Source organism: Acanthopagrus latus, chromosome 24 (genome assembly GCF_904848185.1).
Source record: "Acanthopagrus latus isolate v.2019 chromosome 24, fAcaLat1.1, whole genome shotgun sequence".
NCBI classification, from domain to species: Eukaryota; Metazoa; Chordata; class Actinopteri; order Spariformes; family Sparidae; genus Acanthopagrus; species Acanthopagrus latus.
In genome coordinates, this window is record NC_051062.1 from 15,585,603 (window position 1) to 15,602,798 (window position 17,196).

The 17,196-nt window shown below is 45.1% G+C and overlaps 3 long non-coding RNA genes across 10 annotated transcripts; 1 reads left to right on the forward strand and 2 right to left on the reverse strand.

Moving 5' to 3' along the window:
* The first annotated feature begins 4,410 nt into the window (after positions 1-4,410).
* LOC119015158 lies at positions 4,411-11,361 on the forward strand. 3 transcript variants are annotated; one of them, XR_005073203.1, is made up of 5 exons: positions 4,412-5,259; positions 5,846-6,032; positions 6,323-9,563; positions 9,681-10,397; positions 11,046-11,361. It is a non-coding gene; the product is annotated as an uncharacterized LOC119015158 (long non-coding RNA). The 3 variants fall into 3 exon arrangements; XR_005073202.1 differs by having other exon boundaries at positions 4,413-5,259; positions 6,323-6,675; positions 6,923-10,397; XR_005073201.1 differs by having other exon boundaries at positions 4,411-5,259; positions 6,323-10,397.
* A 630-nt stretch (positions 11,362-11,991) lies between these two features.
* LOC119015156 lies at positions 11,992-13,427 on the reverse strand. 6 transcript variants are annotated; one of them, XR_005073199.1, is made up of 6 exons: positions 13,389-13,427; positions 13,007-13,108; positions 12,646-12,745; positions 12,476-12,552; positions 12,262-12,384; positions 11,992-12,151 (listed from the first exon to the last, which is right to left on the reverse strand). It is a non-coding gene; the product is annotated as an uncharacterized LOC119015156 (long non-coding RNA). The 6 variants fall into 6 exon arrangements; XR_005073197.1 differs by having other exon boundaries at positions 12,646-12,748; XR_005073200.1 differs by having other exon boundaries at positions 13,003-13,108.
* Positions 13,428-15,716: 2,289 nt separating this feature from the next.
* Positions 15,717-17,016, reverse strand: LOC119015161. Its single transcript, XR_005073206.1, has 2 exons — positions 16,463-17,016; positions 15,717-16,313 (listed from the first exon to the last, which is right to left on the reverse strand). It is a non-coding gene; the product is annotated as an uncharacterized LOC119015161 (long non-coding RNA).
* Between the last annotated feature and the right edge of the window lie 180 nt (positions 17,017-17,196).

The following is a 17,196-nucleotide window of genomic DNA, read 5'->3' on the forward strand; positions in this document are numbered from 1 at the left end:
TCAGAATACATCATGTGGAAATACATTCTGGTCTCATCCTGTGAAGAAAATACTGATGATGTGTTTACATGTTGATGAGGCCTCACAGCTGCACACACACACACACACACACACACACACCTTCTGTCTGAGGTTCAGTGTGTAACTGGAACAGTGACGTGAGCCCCAGACTTCATACTGGACTTCTAACTGGATTCAAACACACACAGCCATGAAAAAGCTGCATGCTTCAGAATCTTCCCTCAGCTCCTCCGTCTGCTCTTCATCCAGGCCGTCAGACAGACGCAGCATCTTCCTCGTCCGTGGTGATGATGGTGATGATGATGATGATGATGATGATGATGATGATGATGATGAAAAGCCGTCAGCAGCAACATGCTCCAGTTCTTCCTCCACAAAGGAACCAGATTGTGGTTCTTAAAGGAACAATAACACTGCAGGATGTGAAACAGACCAGCAGCTGATTTTAACAATCCTGGTTTAATGAAACGCCAACATCCCTCCTCTACCAGCCGGATGGACGTGAGGACAATAATACTGCTGTGAGCAGCAGCTGATGCTTCAGAGACACATTCTGAAGGCCACTTCCAGATCCTGGATCAGTGGAGGGATGAAGCTTCAGTCTGCAGGTGGAATGAATCACATGACGTCTCACCTGTCGTCCTCTCTGCTCTCGTCACCTTCTTCTCTCCTGCAGTCTGTCTTCTTCAGACCTCGGTGATTTAATGACAGCAGACATTCAGTATGAAAACCTTCATGTTGTGTGTTGACAGAGTGCAACAGGTTATTTAAAGGCTCAGATTCAACAGGGTGATACTGAGAGACAAAACCAGCAGCTGATGTGCAGCACGTTTCCCTCTGAAGAAGGAAACGCAGGAAGATTCAAACATGTTCAGAAAAATAAAACCTCGTATATTAAATGTCACAACTGACACAGTACAAAGTGCAGAGCGACTGTGAGCAGTGCTGCCGGGGATGTTGGGCCCCGTGAAAACTAATCTAATGGGGCTGGAGAAAAAATCTGATGCCGTTTTATATAAAACTGCATTTTAATGATATTTCTGACTGTCACTCCATATTTGTGAAGAGAACAACATGACAGTCAGCTGGTTACTGCTCACCGTCTCCTCCTCGTCCTGCAGCTCTGATTTATCTCCACTGTCGACTCACAGCTGGTGGCAGACTGGGACAGACAGTGATGGACAGACTGGGACAGACAGTGATGGACAGACTGGGACAGACAGTGATGGACAGACTGGGACAGACTGGGCTGCTGCTGACTCGGCTGTTGTTCAGTCTGCTGAAAGCAGCAGTGACGGTGATTTAATATGAATGTTGCTGAATGTTTCCCTGCACTGATGAAATGTTGATGAGATGTATGCTAACACTAGCCTGTAGCTAGCTAGCTGATGTGACTGTGGACATGAAGCTAACAGGCTAACAGCCTCAGACTGAAGGCTCCCCACCTGTCCAGGTGAGTCACTGGCTCACACACTGACACTCTGTCCTCTGTCTTTCCTCTCTTTCCTTCTCTGAACACCAGATTGTGATTTCGGCAACATTGTGATGACTGAAGTTCATCTACTGACAGCAGCTGAACACGTCACTGACCGGAAGTGACAGGCAGGACCAAACCATTTCCTGCAGAAACAGGGGGGTGGTCGCTCAGTGCGGATGTTTACCTTCTGGCCAATGGGACATTTAACTTTAACTTTAACTTTTCTCTCACAAGCTGAAGTGAACGATTTTATACAGGTTTTCTTTTTATGTGCACTAAATAATTAATTGTTTCAGATGTTGAGCGCACATTTGTTAACAGCCAATCAGAGCAGCCGCACACCTGACAGGTGTGGCAGGTCAAGGTGGGATTAGGCGAGTTCTTTTTTTTATTATTACTGTTGTTGACAAACAGAATATGAACACATGGAGTGAGGGTGTGATGTCATCAAGCTGAAGTTACGTCACAGTCACAAGTCATTTCAATAACATGAGAACAAGGAGATTAATATCAGAGACTTTATGACTTTCTTATTCTCACACTGACTGATCATGTTGATGTGTTGTTTGATTTCCTTTTTGAGACGATGAGTTCAAAGTATTTGATCAGTTTTGGCTGAAAATAATATTAAATGAATTAAATAATATTGGGCTGAAAAGAAACCGAACAAAACATTTTGATCGTCCAAATCAAAGTTTTTGTCAATAAGTTGATCAGGTGAGTTCATGACCAGCAGCGCTGCCTGAACCGTGATGCATGCTGGTTAAAATGTGTCCATGATGACGTGGATGGTGATGTCACATGACTTTAAGTTATCGTGGCAGCAGGGCGGCTGCAGAGCAGGTGAGCAGTCGCTCTCCAGGTGCTGCGCGAGTCCAGACCCACCTTCATGACGTCAGGACTTTGCCCTAATTGGCTCCCATCTACGCTGACGTATATGACGTGTGTTTGGATGAGTTTCCATCTCCATAAGCGCCTCTTTTCTACTGGAACATCACAGACTGTGAGATCAGCAGCAGCCGTGTGGCCGCAGCTGTGGGACAGTTAACATGAAGAAACCTATAAAATCCTTCATGTGACGCAACAACCCTGAAAGATGTCGTCAACTAACTGCCGAGTTGTGTCAGCTGGTGGTGATGATGGAGAAGTGGTGAACTACAGACAACACAGGTTCAGTGTTATCTGTACTGTCCACTCTTATTAAGCCTTTCTGTTCCCGTCACAGTAACAACACAAAGGATTCTGCTGAGATATTCTGCGTGTGATGAGATGCAGCGGGACCAGACATCTGACTCAGTCACCTGCTCTGATTATTGGATTTCACTCATTGTGAATAATGTACAATATACATAATAATATACATATATATATATATATATATATATATATATATATATATATATATATATATATATATATATAAATATATATATATACACTATATTACCAAAAGTATTCGCTCACCCATTCAAATGATCAGAATCAGGTGTTCTAATCACTTGGCCTGGCCCCAGGTGTATAAATTCAAGCACTCAGGCATGCAGACTGTGAAACAAGACATTTGTGAAAGAATGGGCCGCTCTCAGGAGCTCAGTGAATTCCAGCGTGGAACTGTCATAGGATGCCACTTGTGCAACAAATCCAGTCGTGAAATTTCCTCGCTCCTAAATATTCCACAGTCAACTGTCAGCTCTATTATAACAAAATGGAAGCGTTTGGGAACAACAGCAACTCAGCCACGAAGTGGTAGGCCACGTAAAGTGACGGAGAGGGGTCAGCGGATGCTGAAGCGCATAGTGCAAAGAGGTCGCCGACTTTCTGCACAGTCAATTGCTAGAGAGCTACAAACTTCATGTGACCTTCAGATTAGCCCAAGTACAGTACGCAGAGAGCTTCATGGAATGGGTTTCCATGGCCGAGCAGCTACAGCCAAGCCACACATCACCAAGTGCAATGCAAGGCGTCGGATGCAATGGTGTAAAGCACGCCGTCACTGGCCTCTAGAGCAGTGGAGACGCGTTCTCTGGAGTGATGAATCACGCTTTTCCATCTGGCAATCTGATGGACGAGTCTGGGTTTGGAGGTTGCCAGGAGAACGGTACATTTCAGATTGCATTGTGCCAACTGTGAAATTTGGTGGAGGAGGAATTATGGTATGGGGTTGTTTTTCAGGAGCTGGGCTTGGCCCCTTAGTTCCAGTGAAAGGAACATTGAATGCTTCAGGATACCAAAACATTTTGGACAATTCCATGCTCCCAACCTTGTGGGAACAGTTTGGAGCGGGCCCCTTCCTCTTCCAACATGACTGTGCACCAGTGCACAAAGCAAGGTCCATAAAGACGTGGATGACAGAGTCTGGTGTGGATGAACTTGACTGGCCTGCACAGAGTCCTGACCTGAACCCGATAGAACACCTTTGGGATGAATTAGAGCGGAGACTGAGAGCCAGGCCTTCTCGACCAACATCAGTGTGTGACCTCACCAATGCGCTTTTGGAAGAATGGTCAAAAATTCCTATAAACACTCTCCTCAACCTTGTGGACAGTCTTCCCAGAAGAGTTGAAGCTGTAATAGCTGCAAAAGGTGGACCGACATCATATTGAATTCTATGAGTTAGGAATGGGATGGCACTTCAGTTCATAGAATGAGTAAAGGCAGGTGAGCGAATACTTTTGGTAATATAGTGTATATATATATACATATTATATACAGTCAAGTCAGTGACGTCATGACGCCATGTGGCCGCTCTCTGTTTCATCAAGGTGCGTCTGCTGCTGCTGAGAGTCTCACAGAGTCTGTGGGAGGGTAGCAGGGCGGGGCCAGGCTCACCTGTTGGGCGGGGCCAGGCTCACCTGCTGGGCGGGGCCAGACTCACCTGATTAATGCAGTTTGCAGGATGAAGTCAATCACATCACGAGTTCCTTCCACATGAAGGACGTTTCAGTCATGATAATATTATGAATAAAAGCCCATAGTTTCACATGTTTTGGGGGTTAGATTAAATAATATTTATAATATATTATAAAACGAGGTGAACTGGTTCAGTCTTTAGTCTTGGTGGACGGTGTTGGGAGGAGTCACGTGTTAACTGATAAGAAGAGGACACAGCCATCAGCTGCCCAGGTCAGGAAACAGAGAAGAGAAGAAGATAAAGGTCAGAGCCATGTCAGATACTCTTCAGAAGTGTGACCATGCATGTAATGAGATGAAATGACGGTAATTAGTAGAAGTTAGGCTAACTGGTATGTTTGTTAGCCTCTTGCTACACTGCTGGCTACAATAGTAGATGACGACAGCTGACCAGCAAACATTCCATCTAATTCCTTTCACCCTAATAATGTAACACAACATGACCAGCTCACATAGTGTGTGTTAAACATCATGTTAGGTCCTGTGCTGCTCAGTAAAGTCACTTATCACTTCTGGAAGCTAATTCCTGATGGAGCTCTCTGACTCATTTGGAGTGTCATGTATATAATTAGCCATTAACCAAGGAGGTTGTGTTTGGTTTTCTATTCATTTGGTTCTTATTCTAAAGTTGGATACATGATGCTTAATAACAGCTTTATTTAGTTGTGCTATTCCTGCACTGATCATTTCTGTTGTATTTTAAAATGAATGCAGGGGACTTTTTAAATATCTTGGAGCCAGCAGCCAGGAGGAGGAGACATCTACCTCCTCAGACACACACAGTCTCCACAAACTGTCTGATCCTGAGGATGAAGAGCAGTTTACCTCTGCTTCTCCCCAGCAAGACTCAGGTGAGTGTGTGTGTGTGTGTGTGAGTGTGAGTGTGTGTGTGTGTGTGTGTGTGTGTGTGTGAGTGAGTGAGTGTGTGTGTGTGTGTGTGTGTGTGTGTGTGTCTGTGTGTGTGTGTGTGTGTGTGTGTGAGTGAGTGTGTGTCTGTGTGTGTCTGTGTGTGTCTGTGTGTGTGTGTGTGTGTGAGTGTGTGTGTGTGTCTGTGTGTGTGTGTGTGTGTGTGAGTGAGTGTGTGTCTGTGTGTGTCTGTGTGTGTGTGTGTGTGTGTGTGTGTGAGTGTGTGTGTGTGTGTCTGTGTGTGTGTGTGTGTGAGTGAGTGAGTGTGTGTGTGTGTGTGTGTGTGTGAGTGAGTGTGTGTCTGTGTGTGTCTGTGTGTGTCTGTGTGTGTGTGTGTCTGTGTGTGAGTGTGTGTGTGTGTGTGTGTGTGTGAGTGTGTGTGTGTGTGTGTGTGTGTGTGTGTGTGTGTGTGTGTGTGTGTGTGTGCATCTCTGCAGATCACTTTGCAGTCAGTTATACTGTTATTATCACTGTGTATGTGTGATGTTCTGCCCTGTGTGTGGATGCTGATGCCCTCTCACTCTCCATTAGAAACGCCTGGAGCAGCATCGTCTCCTGACCATGAGCTTCTGTCCTCTGACCTGCTGACTGGCCTTCAGTTCTGACTGTGAGAGTTCAGACACAACTGGTTTCCAGTCAGGTACCATCTGACTTTGTGTTCTCTGGAAACAACAGTGACAGAAGAAGTTGCCACCATCAATACGTCAGGAAGTCATTGGTTAGTGGGGAAAATATATCTAGACGTTGGTTGGTATTCATTTTGTGTTTCTTGTACAAAGTGTAGTAAAATTATAACACTCTCTGAAGTGTGTTATTGTACTTGTGAGATGAGGGATCTGGGGTGCTGGCGGTGAGGTGACGCCACTGACATCATTAAAGGAGGACTGGATGATGACTTACCAAACGCCTTCAATTGGTGTTTTGAAAGTTGTGATTTAACTCAGAATATCTCTGCATTGAAGAATTCTCTTGACTGATTTTGTTATAACATCATGTTTATAACATCAGGTTACAGGTTGGATGAAGAAAACCAACAGCAGGACGGCTGATGTGATGCTGCCTGTGGACGCACTGTGCCAACACGTTTCCTCTGCTCTCCTTCAGTGTGTGTCAACCTCTGTCAGCTTCCTTCAGTTTGGAAAAGCTCAACAATAATTCCAATTCCCCAACAAAAAATCCTGAGCAGCTAACTGAGTTTAGGCCTGTCGCTCTCACATCACTTATTATGAAAATCTTTGAGACAGTGGTGAGAGATGAGATCGTGTCTTTAGTGTACGACAGATTACAGTTTGGATGAAGTGGTGGAAGAAGCTGAACTCCTGGACAAAATCTACAAGCACTTGGAGAAACCAGAATCACATGTGAGACTTTTATTTGCTGACTTCTCTTCAGCTTTTAACAAGATGCAACCACATATTTTAATTCAACCACTGTCCTCTTATCTTAATTTACCTGATCAGTTCTTACTGTTGCTTTTAATCTTTTTAACTGAGAGGAGGCAGCAGGTTTGAGTTAACGGAGCTTCGTCAGATGTGGTTTCAAATCCAGGCTCCCCACAGGGTGAGTTTGAGTTTTATCTCCCCTTCTTTTTATTTTGTGTAGCGACAGTTGCAGGTCTCACAAACAGGGCAGCGACCTGGTGAAACTCTCAGACGACGCAGCACCTCTGACTCTCCTCCAGGGTCCGAGTCGGACTTCATCAGCTGCTGTTTCCTCGATCTGGATGTGAACAAAACCAAAGATCTTGTCAGTGATTTTAGAAGAAATGGTGGAAAACATAAGGCAAGTACAATTCATGGGAACGAGGTCGAAGTTGTTGAAACTTACAAGTATTTAAGCTGTTTTTGATTCACAGTTGAAGTTTGACAAAATATTGAGTCCACTGTCAAACGAGGCCAGCAGAGAATCCACTTACTAAGAAAGCTGAACTCTTTTAACGTCTGTAACAAACTTCGTGTAAGTTTTATCAGTCTTTTATCGAGAGTATTTGAACTTTTTCCTTCATCTGCTGGTTTGGGACTTGGGTTCCTTGTGGGAGAAGCAGGTGGTTCACAAAGATAAAGAAATCGTTTCCTGTCCTCTGAGTTCATGTCGATGCCTTCAGGCTGCTGGTTTATAGCTGCAGTCAGGAGGACGAATATGGTGCTAATTCTTTCATCCCACCTGCAGTTAAGCTCTTGAACTTGGTCAGTGGCAGCTTCTCTTTGTAAGACTGTAACTTTGTGTCCTTGTAACTTAATGTGCCACTTATTTATTTATTTATCACTCTCTGTTCTTATTCTTGGTCTCTGTTGTCTCCACACTGATGTGACAGAGGCCTCAGCCTTGTTCTCCTGGGAGATGAACTGATCTGCATGTTGTGCTCCTGTTTGTCGTCTGCTGCTCGTTGTTGTGTCACGGCTGTTGTTTGTGTGCTGCGAGGCAGCAGCATTAATCTGCTGATCCAGCAGATTTTACTCGTCTGGATTCTTTTCACAAAATACAGTTTTGCTAAAATCTTCGACTGAAATCTAACAGAAGAAAAGCTGCAAGCAGCAGACATGAACCTCAACAATGTTCTCTGGGTTTGTTACGTGCTGCATGTTCACGTTTGCATCAGGATCTCAGTACACATGCTGCAGACTGGATTCCAGATAAAGACACAGAGTTTGACTCATCCACACTGATCACAGGTCAGTTTTTACACAGTCAAATGAAAACGCTTTGTTAACATTCAGCACGTCGACTCGTCATTCAGCCTTTCGTTCCGTTACACATCTGACAGAATGACAGAAGTCACGATGTGCACATGAGCTTCCTCTCTGCTGTCAGCTGCTGGACCGAGTGACTCTGGAATGGTTCTGGTAACTCCCTCAGGTGGATCATAGTTCTGAAGAACGAGGCTCCAGATGAAGACAGAGAGGAACACGTCAGTCAGCTGATCCCTGATCTGTGCTTCTGTGCTGCAGGCAGAACAGAGAGACTTCCTCGTTTCTCACTTTCTTTTATTGTGACAGTCTAAAGGGAGAGTGTGAAGTTCCACATGTTGAGAAGAAAACCCAGCGGAACACGTGAATCATCAGCTGATCCAACAGAATCCACTCGTCCACTTCATGGATCCATCAAGTTTAACAGAACCACATGTTGGCAGGTGACACTGTGCACCTTTAACTCCCTGCAGCCACATTTGGACATTAGAATAAAGTGCTCAGTGCTTCAGCTGTCAGCCACACTGACTCAGAGTATCTGAAGTACGACACCCGCCACATTAAAGGAACAGTTCACCCAGAAGTCAGATCCAGTCAGGTGAAGTGTCGGCAGCCCACCAAACGTTTCTGGATCTCCTCCTGAACATGTGACCGCAGCGGTTCTGTCCGAGGCCGTGGAAGCCCCGATATCCCAAACTGATGTGACCAGTTGTTGACGTCCTGTTTAAACTGTTAACCTGCTAAAATCACATGTGTTCATGTGGGAGAACGCTGCAGCGAAGCTCTGCTGTCAGCTGCTGCTCACAGCAGACCATGTTGGTGTAGTGAAGGAAACAAACGTGTGTCTGATGCTCATTAATGTCACTTTGTGACATGAAGAGTGTTTATCTCTCTCTCACTGGACAGGCATCACACTCAGAGGGAGGAGAAGGTTTAATGTTCAACCTGACGTGTTCAGCTGCAGAGAGGTCGGTTTATTTAAGGTTTACTTGTTCAGACTCAGTCTGACAGAGTTCAGGCTGCAGTTCCTGCAAATCTCCACCAGATGGCAGCAAAGTCCAGAAGGTGAAATATGAACTGAACGGATAGAAAATCCTGACCAATCACTGCAGCTCATAGAAACACAGTCAGACTGTGAAGTAGAGATGAGGTCAAACCAAACATGATGATTTGAACACTATGTTAAAGCCGATCCATGCAGGAATATGTAGAAGTGTCTGATCATATGATAGAGATCAATAATGGACGACAGGATTGATGTTGAACGGACTGTCATTGTTTTGTGTGTCGTTGTGTGACAATGATCCGATATTGATGGTTTCAGTTTGAAGCTTTGCTCTCGTCCTCCTGTTGGCTCAGCAGGAGAAACCAGGGCTGGAAATTTTGAGGTCGCGGGTTCGATTCTTGTTTGAAATTTGAGGGTCGACGTTCAAAAGAGTGAAATGTGACAGAAACAAAGAGCATCAGTCAGATCCAGGAGCTCAGGCTGATAGAGGTCTGGTCAGCAGGTCTGAGGTTGTGGGTTCAATCCCCGGGCAGGTGTGGTGATTTTTAAACCTGATGTCCAGAACAAAGAGTGAAATGGTGTCAGAATCAGAAGTTTATCTCCAGCTCATTAGCTCAGGAAGATAAAGTGATGCAGTGAAGTCTGCAGGTTGTGGGTTCAAACCCTGCCTGAGTGTTGAAGGCTGGTCTCTGATCAGCAGCTCAGGTGGACACTCTACAGCTCACAGTTTGATCTCAGGACACTCACTGACTTTTGAGGTCCAGCACTGATGAATGAAAACTTGACAGCGCTCAGAGAAGAGATGTGTCCAACAAAAGCTCCAGACTCTTTCTGAAGCTGCTGCTCAGAAGAAGGAGTGAAAACCTGTGAGAGACTTTTAATTCTTTGACTAAATGAAGAACATCTGCCATCAGCAGCTCCAGGCTCCTGGTGGCCCTCGGTCTTCCTCTGTGGGGCTTTAACTGATTCAACCAAAGTGTCCTGAGGTAGATGTCCAGGTAGCTCAGTGGGTTGGAGGGATGTTGTGGAGTTCTGAGATTCTGAGTTCGATCCTTGATTGTTGTTGAGTTTTGAAACGTTCAGATCAAAGAGTGAAAAGCTCCTGAATCTTTATAAACCTGCAGTTACTGAGACTTTCCTCAGATTAAAACGCTTTGTGTGAAAATAACCTGCTCTGCTGCATTTACACTCTAACAACACGCTGCTTGCGTGTCAATGGTCGTTTTGTCAATAAAGCTCGCTTGAATCGAGTCGAGTCCGTTTGCCCAATCAGAGGTAGAGACGTCACACTTCCGGTCTGTCTCGTATGGCCCCAGTCAGCCAGCAGCTCTCTGTTTGTCCACCGACATGCTGACGGTCGGACGCTTCGTGTGAGCAGCAGATAAATAAAGTAAGTGCTTCATTCATCTGTTCCATGTTTTCACCGGCTGTCTGGATACTTCGCATGTCGCTCCAGCGACAGTAACCGAGCTAACACTGCTGTCCGTGTGGCTAACTAACAGCTAGCTGCCATTAGCTTGTTAGCTCCGCTGTGTTGTGCCGTGAACAAACCGTTTCAGTGAAGAATGATGGCACTCGGAGTGAAATGAAGCGTTTACGTGAACATTTGGACTCACATAATGTTAAATTGAGGGTCAAGAACGCTTCAAATCAAGGTATTTGACGAGCGTTTTCCATGCTAGCTTAGCAACGCTAGCTAATGAGCACTGATTGAAAGTAACTGAGTGCAGCTGTGCAGCAAGTCTGCATTTAATCAGGTACAAATTAAACTCGTTTGTGTCTCAATCTCAAACAGCCAGTGACGAAATAAACCAGGTTTGATTTCCTCAGGTTCGTTCTTAGGTTCCATATTCTGCTACTTTATAGTTCCACTCTGCTTGTACATTTGATTTAAACACACATAAGTAGGCGAGAGTTGGACTGAAAGTTTATAATTGAGACAGTTGAGTCAAGCAGCTCTTTGTGTGAACTAGTTTTCCTGCTGCTTTATGACTGAACATGTAACACTTGTGTTAAACTTGTCGTGTTCTGCTTTCAGATTCCCTCTATGGCTTCTGGAGCGGGTCCGAGAGCGACGGGCACAGCCGGCAGCCGCTTCCAGCACCGGGAGCGGGTCGCTTCACACGACCAGATGAGGTCCGTTCTTTTTGCTGTTCCAGTCTCATCCCTCAGAGGGAAGTGAGACTCTGAGAAACATCAGATCCACCTGCAGCCAACACTGTTAGTCACTGTCAGTTTGTCTGCAGATGCTCATTTTGGCGACTTTTTAGAAGTGAAGTGTTTGTGCTTAGCTTTAGCATCCAGTGCTAGTACCTGTCTGATATCATGAAATAAAGACACCATGTTTGATTCAGTTGTTTTTATTGAGCCACAATGTTGAAATGTGCAGTTTGATCCTTTTTGTCTGATTCATTTCATGGAAATGTTTGATAAAAATTAGCTTCATTTTTAATTGATCCAAAAATATTGTAGCATTTAAGAGTTGATGTTAATTGTTTAATGACAAAGTGAAATAAAGGTCACAGCTGACAAAGAACATGCAGTCAAATGAAGTTTACTGTTGTCTGTAGTGAAAACAACTCATGAATACAGAATTGGAGACAAACACAGGAAACAAATTCAGACTTGTAGTGAATTTATTGAAATATGTTACAAGTACCAAATAACTTCCATACACATTAAACACATTAACATGCTTGAAAAATGTAGAATATGTGTAGAAGAAAACACAGCAGCCTTTCACAATAAAATGTAGTTCAGCTGTTTGAACTCGTCGTCTTCTACAGGAACTGAGACCAAGATGGAAAAAGTCTGTTTTCTTTGTTAGAATGATTTTAAAGTAACTTTCAATATGTCAACTATTAATGCATTTCCAAGTACAACACTGTTCTACTTGGAAATGCATCAATAGTTGACATATTGAAAGTGAACAAAGAAAACAGACTTTTTCCATCTTGGTCTCAGTTCCTGTAGAAGACGAGGAGTTCAAACAGCTGAACTACATTTTATTGTGAAAGGCTGCTGTGTTTTCTTCTACACATTCTACATTTTTCAAGCATGTTTGAATGTTAATGTGTTTAATGTGTATGAAGTTATTTGGTGTAAAAGACATAACGGTGAGTTCCCTCTCAGGATCTGACGCACCTGGAAGAAGAAGAAACAAAGTTAGTCGACTGTTAGCAACAAGAATCTGACAGATAACAAAGTTAGTTCCTCATCACAGGATGGTTTTCAAACGCCTCGTCTGTTCTCACCTGCTACCTTTTCACCAGCGAGTCCTTCAGGCCTCGTCAGCTGGACGGCAGCTGGTTTTAAAGTTCCTGGTCCCGGGGTCGGCCCCTCTTCTCATGGTGCAGGGCTGCGTTTCCTCTGAACGTCTGAAACAAATCAGATGCAGACAGAATCAGACAGAAACACTACAGGCTGTAGAAAGTGACACGAGCCAGCTGAGCCTGGTGTCCCACGTACCTGCTGATGGTTATCGCTGTGCAGCTGCTCGCCTGGCAGATCTACTACAGCAAGAAGCTGCTGGACCAGAGGTTCACCTGCACACAGGACCAGAAGAAGAAATCAGCTCATCTGAGCTTCTGTGAGGACAAAGAGGAGCGACTCCCAAAACTGTTGTGCTCCTCTGTCACCTGTTTCTACATTTCTGTTAGAATTGTCCTGGACTGCTGCCGTCCGTCTGTACATGAATCCTCTCGGCCTTTTCATCATTCACACGCTGGAACATGGAAGCTGCTGGTATGGAAACATTAATACATTTAAATCAGACTGGATGGTCCGTCAGCCGGTTCTGAAGTCATTTAGCACTCAGCCTGTTGTGGAGTAAAAACTCTCCCTATACGGTGAGGCAGTATTATTGTGGAATAAAGCTCACGTGCAGTCAAACGTGGTTTACAACTAGAGTCGACTGTCCAGGTGACGTCTGCTGTGAACAGCAACTCATGAATATATAATGTGGAGCAAACTGTTGGAGGGGCAGATAAACTAACCCACCACAGATGATCTGTTAGAGTCAAAACTTCAGGACTTCAGGTTCTGTTCACTTATTTTATTGAAGGTTGAGCGTGATGATTTGGAAACGGTTCATTAGGTTTCCTGTAAAACAAACAAGCAGAAATAATTAGTAACAAACTCAGACTGGTGACTTTACAAAGGAAATTCATGATTGTAAATTCTACTCTGATTTAACCAACGTGCTCTTTAGCAACACTGGAAGTGCATCAGAAGCGACAGTCGACCATAATGATCATTAAATAGAGACCCAGTGGACCAACAGCCCAACAGATGTGATCCACAAGCCAACAGCAGCTCCCAGAATGTGTCCAAACCTAAAGTAGCATCACGTCCACCAACACCAAGTCATGACATCACTCACCTGAGCAGGTACGCACGCCACACTGAGGAACCAAAGACTGACTGTGTGGCAGCAGCTCAGCTTTATAGTCTGCAGGCGGCTTGATTGGCTGCTGCAGCGGCCGGCCCCCGGAACGTTCCATTTCTGTGGGGGAGTCTGATTCTCTCTGAACAACTGGAGTTCCAACGCCTCAATTCACTGATTCAAACAATCAGTCAGTCAAAGCTTTATTGTCATGCAGTTTCTCCAGGATCAACAAGACAAACACAAACACACAGTCAGAGCTGAATGCTGCTGTCCACCTGTCTGATCAGCAGCTCAGGTGGACACTCTACAGCTCACAGTTTGATCTCAGGACGCTCGCTGGCTTTTGAAGTCCAGCGCTTAGAAATGAAACCTTGAAAGCGCTCAGAGAAGAGACGTGTCCAGTAAAAGTGTGTGAAGAGCCGGACTCTTTCTGAAGCTGCTGCTCAGAAGAAGGAGTGGAAACCTCTGACAGACTCTTTGCTTGTTGCTTCCTGTGAGCTCAGCAGGTGAAACCAGGGCTGGAGGGGGTCGAGTCCCCTCCCGAGGTTCCTCACAGGTGGAAGCAGGGGGTTATGGGACAATTGTCCACATTGTTTGCTTGCTGATTCTGAGAGAAAATGGACAGATGTTGGACTTGGAGCAGAGTCTCCTGCCACCTGAACAATGCTGTGACCCTGGACCGCACGCTACAAACATTTTATACATGTGAATGTCGTAATGCTTCATCATTTATCCTGAAATGGTTTTATTCAAAAACACACGTTGCAACAGGAGCAAACATGCTGGCAGTCTGGAACAGGATCAGCTCCCTGGACAACCTGGACTCAGGAAACACACCTGCAGCCAATCACACAGAGGGTCACTGAAACAGAAACATGTATGAGGGTCGTAACAAACCCCCCGTTAAAACTACTGACAACAACTCAGCAGGAAGACCAGGAATCTCAGGATTACCAGCAAAAATAACAAAGGCTCAATAATAAAGTGGCAAAGTGCTGAAAACGGCCGACAGCTTTGTGGTCAGGGACGACTACAGGAACTGGGAGGAGCCGCCCTGAAACTCTGACTTCCAATCAGCTCCCTGGACAACCTGAAGTCCCTCACACACACCTGCAGCCAATCACACAGAGGCTTGTTGGAACACAGACCAACAATAGAAAAAGTGAATAAATGCACCTTCATTCATTCTTCAGATGACTGAGATGTGAACACTGTGACCTGCACAAGTTCAGAGCTTCTCCAGCAGAGCCCCAATATAACTCAGTGGGATGAACTCTTAGAAGTCTACACTTTGTTTTCAAAGCTTTTCAGAGCGGTGTGCCGTTTAGCTCAGTTGGTAGAGCAGGCGGCTCATGTACAGAGGCTGCGGGTTCGAGTCCCGGCATGGCTCCTCCTGTCTGTCAGACCAAAGGTTGAATTTTCCACGTCTGCTCCTCTTCACAGAGTCAAATAGAACAAATCCAACATCCTGATGTCTCCGACTGCCAGCCAGATACTGAACCCACCGTACTACAGGGTCCACTTCACATTTGGACCTCTTCTCTGGACGCTGCTGACTTTCAGCTTTTTAATCGGACTATTATAATAATTGAAGCCAAAGAAGACTCGAACCCGCAACCTCCGGACTACTAACCAGGCTTCTATCACACTGAGCTAACAGATCTGACTGACGCTCTTTGTTTCTGTCACATTTCACTGTTTCCACCCACGACCTGAAAACCTGCAGCCCTGGTTTCACCTGCTGAGCTCACAGGAGGACGAGAGCAAAGAGTGCAGTGTGTGTGTGCAGCCACCAGAGGGCGCTCTGCCCCTGCAGATATGTGTTGGGTCTGTTGGTGCTCTGCAGAGAGACAGCATGGAGCAGGAGGAGCTGCCCAAACCAACGAAGAAGAAGCTGGAGGAGGAGGAGGACACACTGGAATGTGTTTGGGTTTTTTTCAATGAAAGTTTTTATTTATCATTTGCAAAAAGCACATTCAGACAGAACAGGCACTGAGTGACAGACATATAAAAAGGATTTTTAAAAAACTGCATCAAGGAGAAAAATGTTGGTGTGTTTTTCTGGGATCTTGTGAGAAAGTGAAGTATTGAACATCAGTATTGAGATGAATTAAAGGAAGATGTCAATCAAAGTGGAGAATTAGTAGAAATGGCGGCTTGGTTTGTAATGAAAGGAGCGAGAGGAGGCTCAGACCCGGTGTCAACATCTGTCACCTCCTGCTGAACACCAACATCACTCGGACACACAGGAAAACATTCTTCATGTAGAACAGCTGCTGAATTATCAACAAGGGCCAAATAATGCAGAATGAGTCAGAGACAGAGTTTCACACAGTTTATAAAGTGGCTCCAACTCAACAACTCACTGAACCCGCGTTGCCAGCTGGGAAATGTAGGATTATCGTACCACAGACATCAAATGATCGTATTTGGAGGGAAATGATCGGACAGCCGTCATAACCAAAATAACAAGTGTATTGATGCGCTACAGTCACTCTAGTGTTGAACAGCGTCTAACAGGCAGAGAGACAAAGAGAAACAGTATTCATGATAACTGACAAGAAAATAAAGATCTGGCTTCACATGTTACATTTTATTTTCAGAGCAACAACATGTCTCTGTCCTCAAAAATGACAACAACTCAGAAAATCAACAAAAACAGCACTTATGCAAACTTCAAAGTGCCTGCTAGCAGCTTATAACTTCAAGTAAAGTGCATATATAACCTGCTGTATAATAACCTGGAAAAGAGGGAAGCACAGCAGACAACAGGCCAAGGGCTACATGTGTTTGTTCCGAGTGAAGCAAAAGTCCAACATCTAATGTGGACAAACACTAAGTGGTGTGTAGCCCTGATCGCCTCGGTCTCCATCAGCTGTCCGGGCTGCGTCACGTCACGTCTCCGCCTTTGGCAGTTTTCTGAATCAAATGAAGAAGAGCGGAGAGCAGACTACTGTTTAGATTAATGACATGTTACATTACATGGCAGATGACTAGAACCCTGTTCATCATGTGCATGAAACAGTTCAGGCCATCAGCTGGCTCATTAAATAATGAATGCTGCTGACCTTCAGGTTCAGTCTCCAGCTGTGAGTCCCTGTCTGAGTCTGCTGCACCCTGCTGGGTGGGGGCAGTCCTCTTACTGTTTACATCTCATGTTGTCATGGACCGCAGCATTGTGGTTGTTGGCTTCAAACCGGCACATCCACCTGCCATCTTCACACTCTCTGATGTGTGCATGAGCCCATTAAGGGCGCCTGTGATAAGTCGGTTTGGTGGTTTTGTTTTCATTAGATTTACCTTGGAAAACACACGTTCACAGGATTCTTTCTCTTTGTGTTTTTGGGATTTGCTGTGTTTTTTAATACAGTTCATTGGGCCACCAGCTCTGTCTTCAGCACCGGCAGACAGCTTTGCTTTCCGAGCCTGCAACAGGTCTCAACCAGCCGGCGAACTGGCTCTCCCGCTCTTTTCTATAGTTTGTAGGCGATGCTGCTCACTTCGACTCTGCCCCGCCGTCTTCTCAGCCTCTCCTCCTCCTCCTCCTTCTCCAGGTTCTCTCAGTTTCTTTCCCGCGCTTCTTCCAGACCGGCTCTGCTTCTTCTTCTCTTCTTTGTTTTTCTTCTTCTTCTCCTCGCTCATGGGGGGCGGGCACAGCGGACTATTCAGCCAATCATGACCGTCGTTCTGAGGCAAACGCATGACGTCACTCGTAGCTCACATTTAGAAAAGCACGATTGGCTGGAAACTTGTCACATGGAAACAGATGCCTTCAGGGTTAACAAAAAAACTCCGACAGACA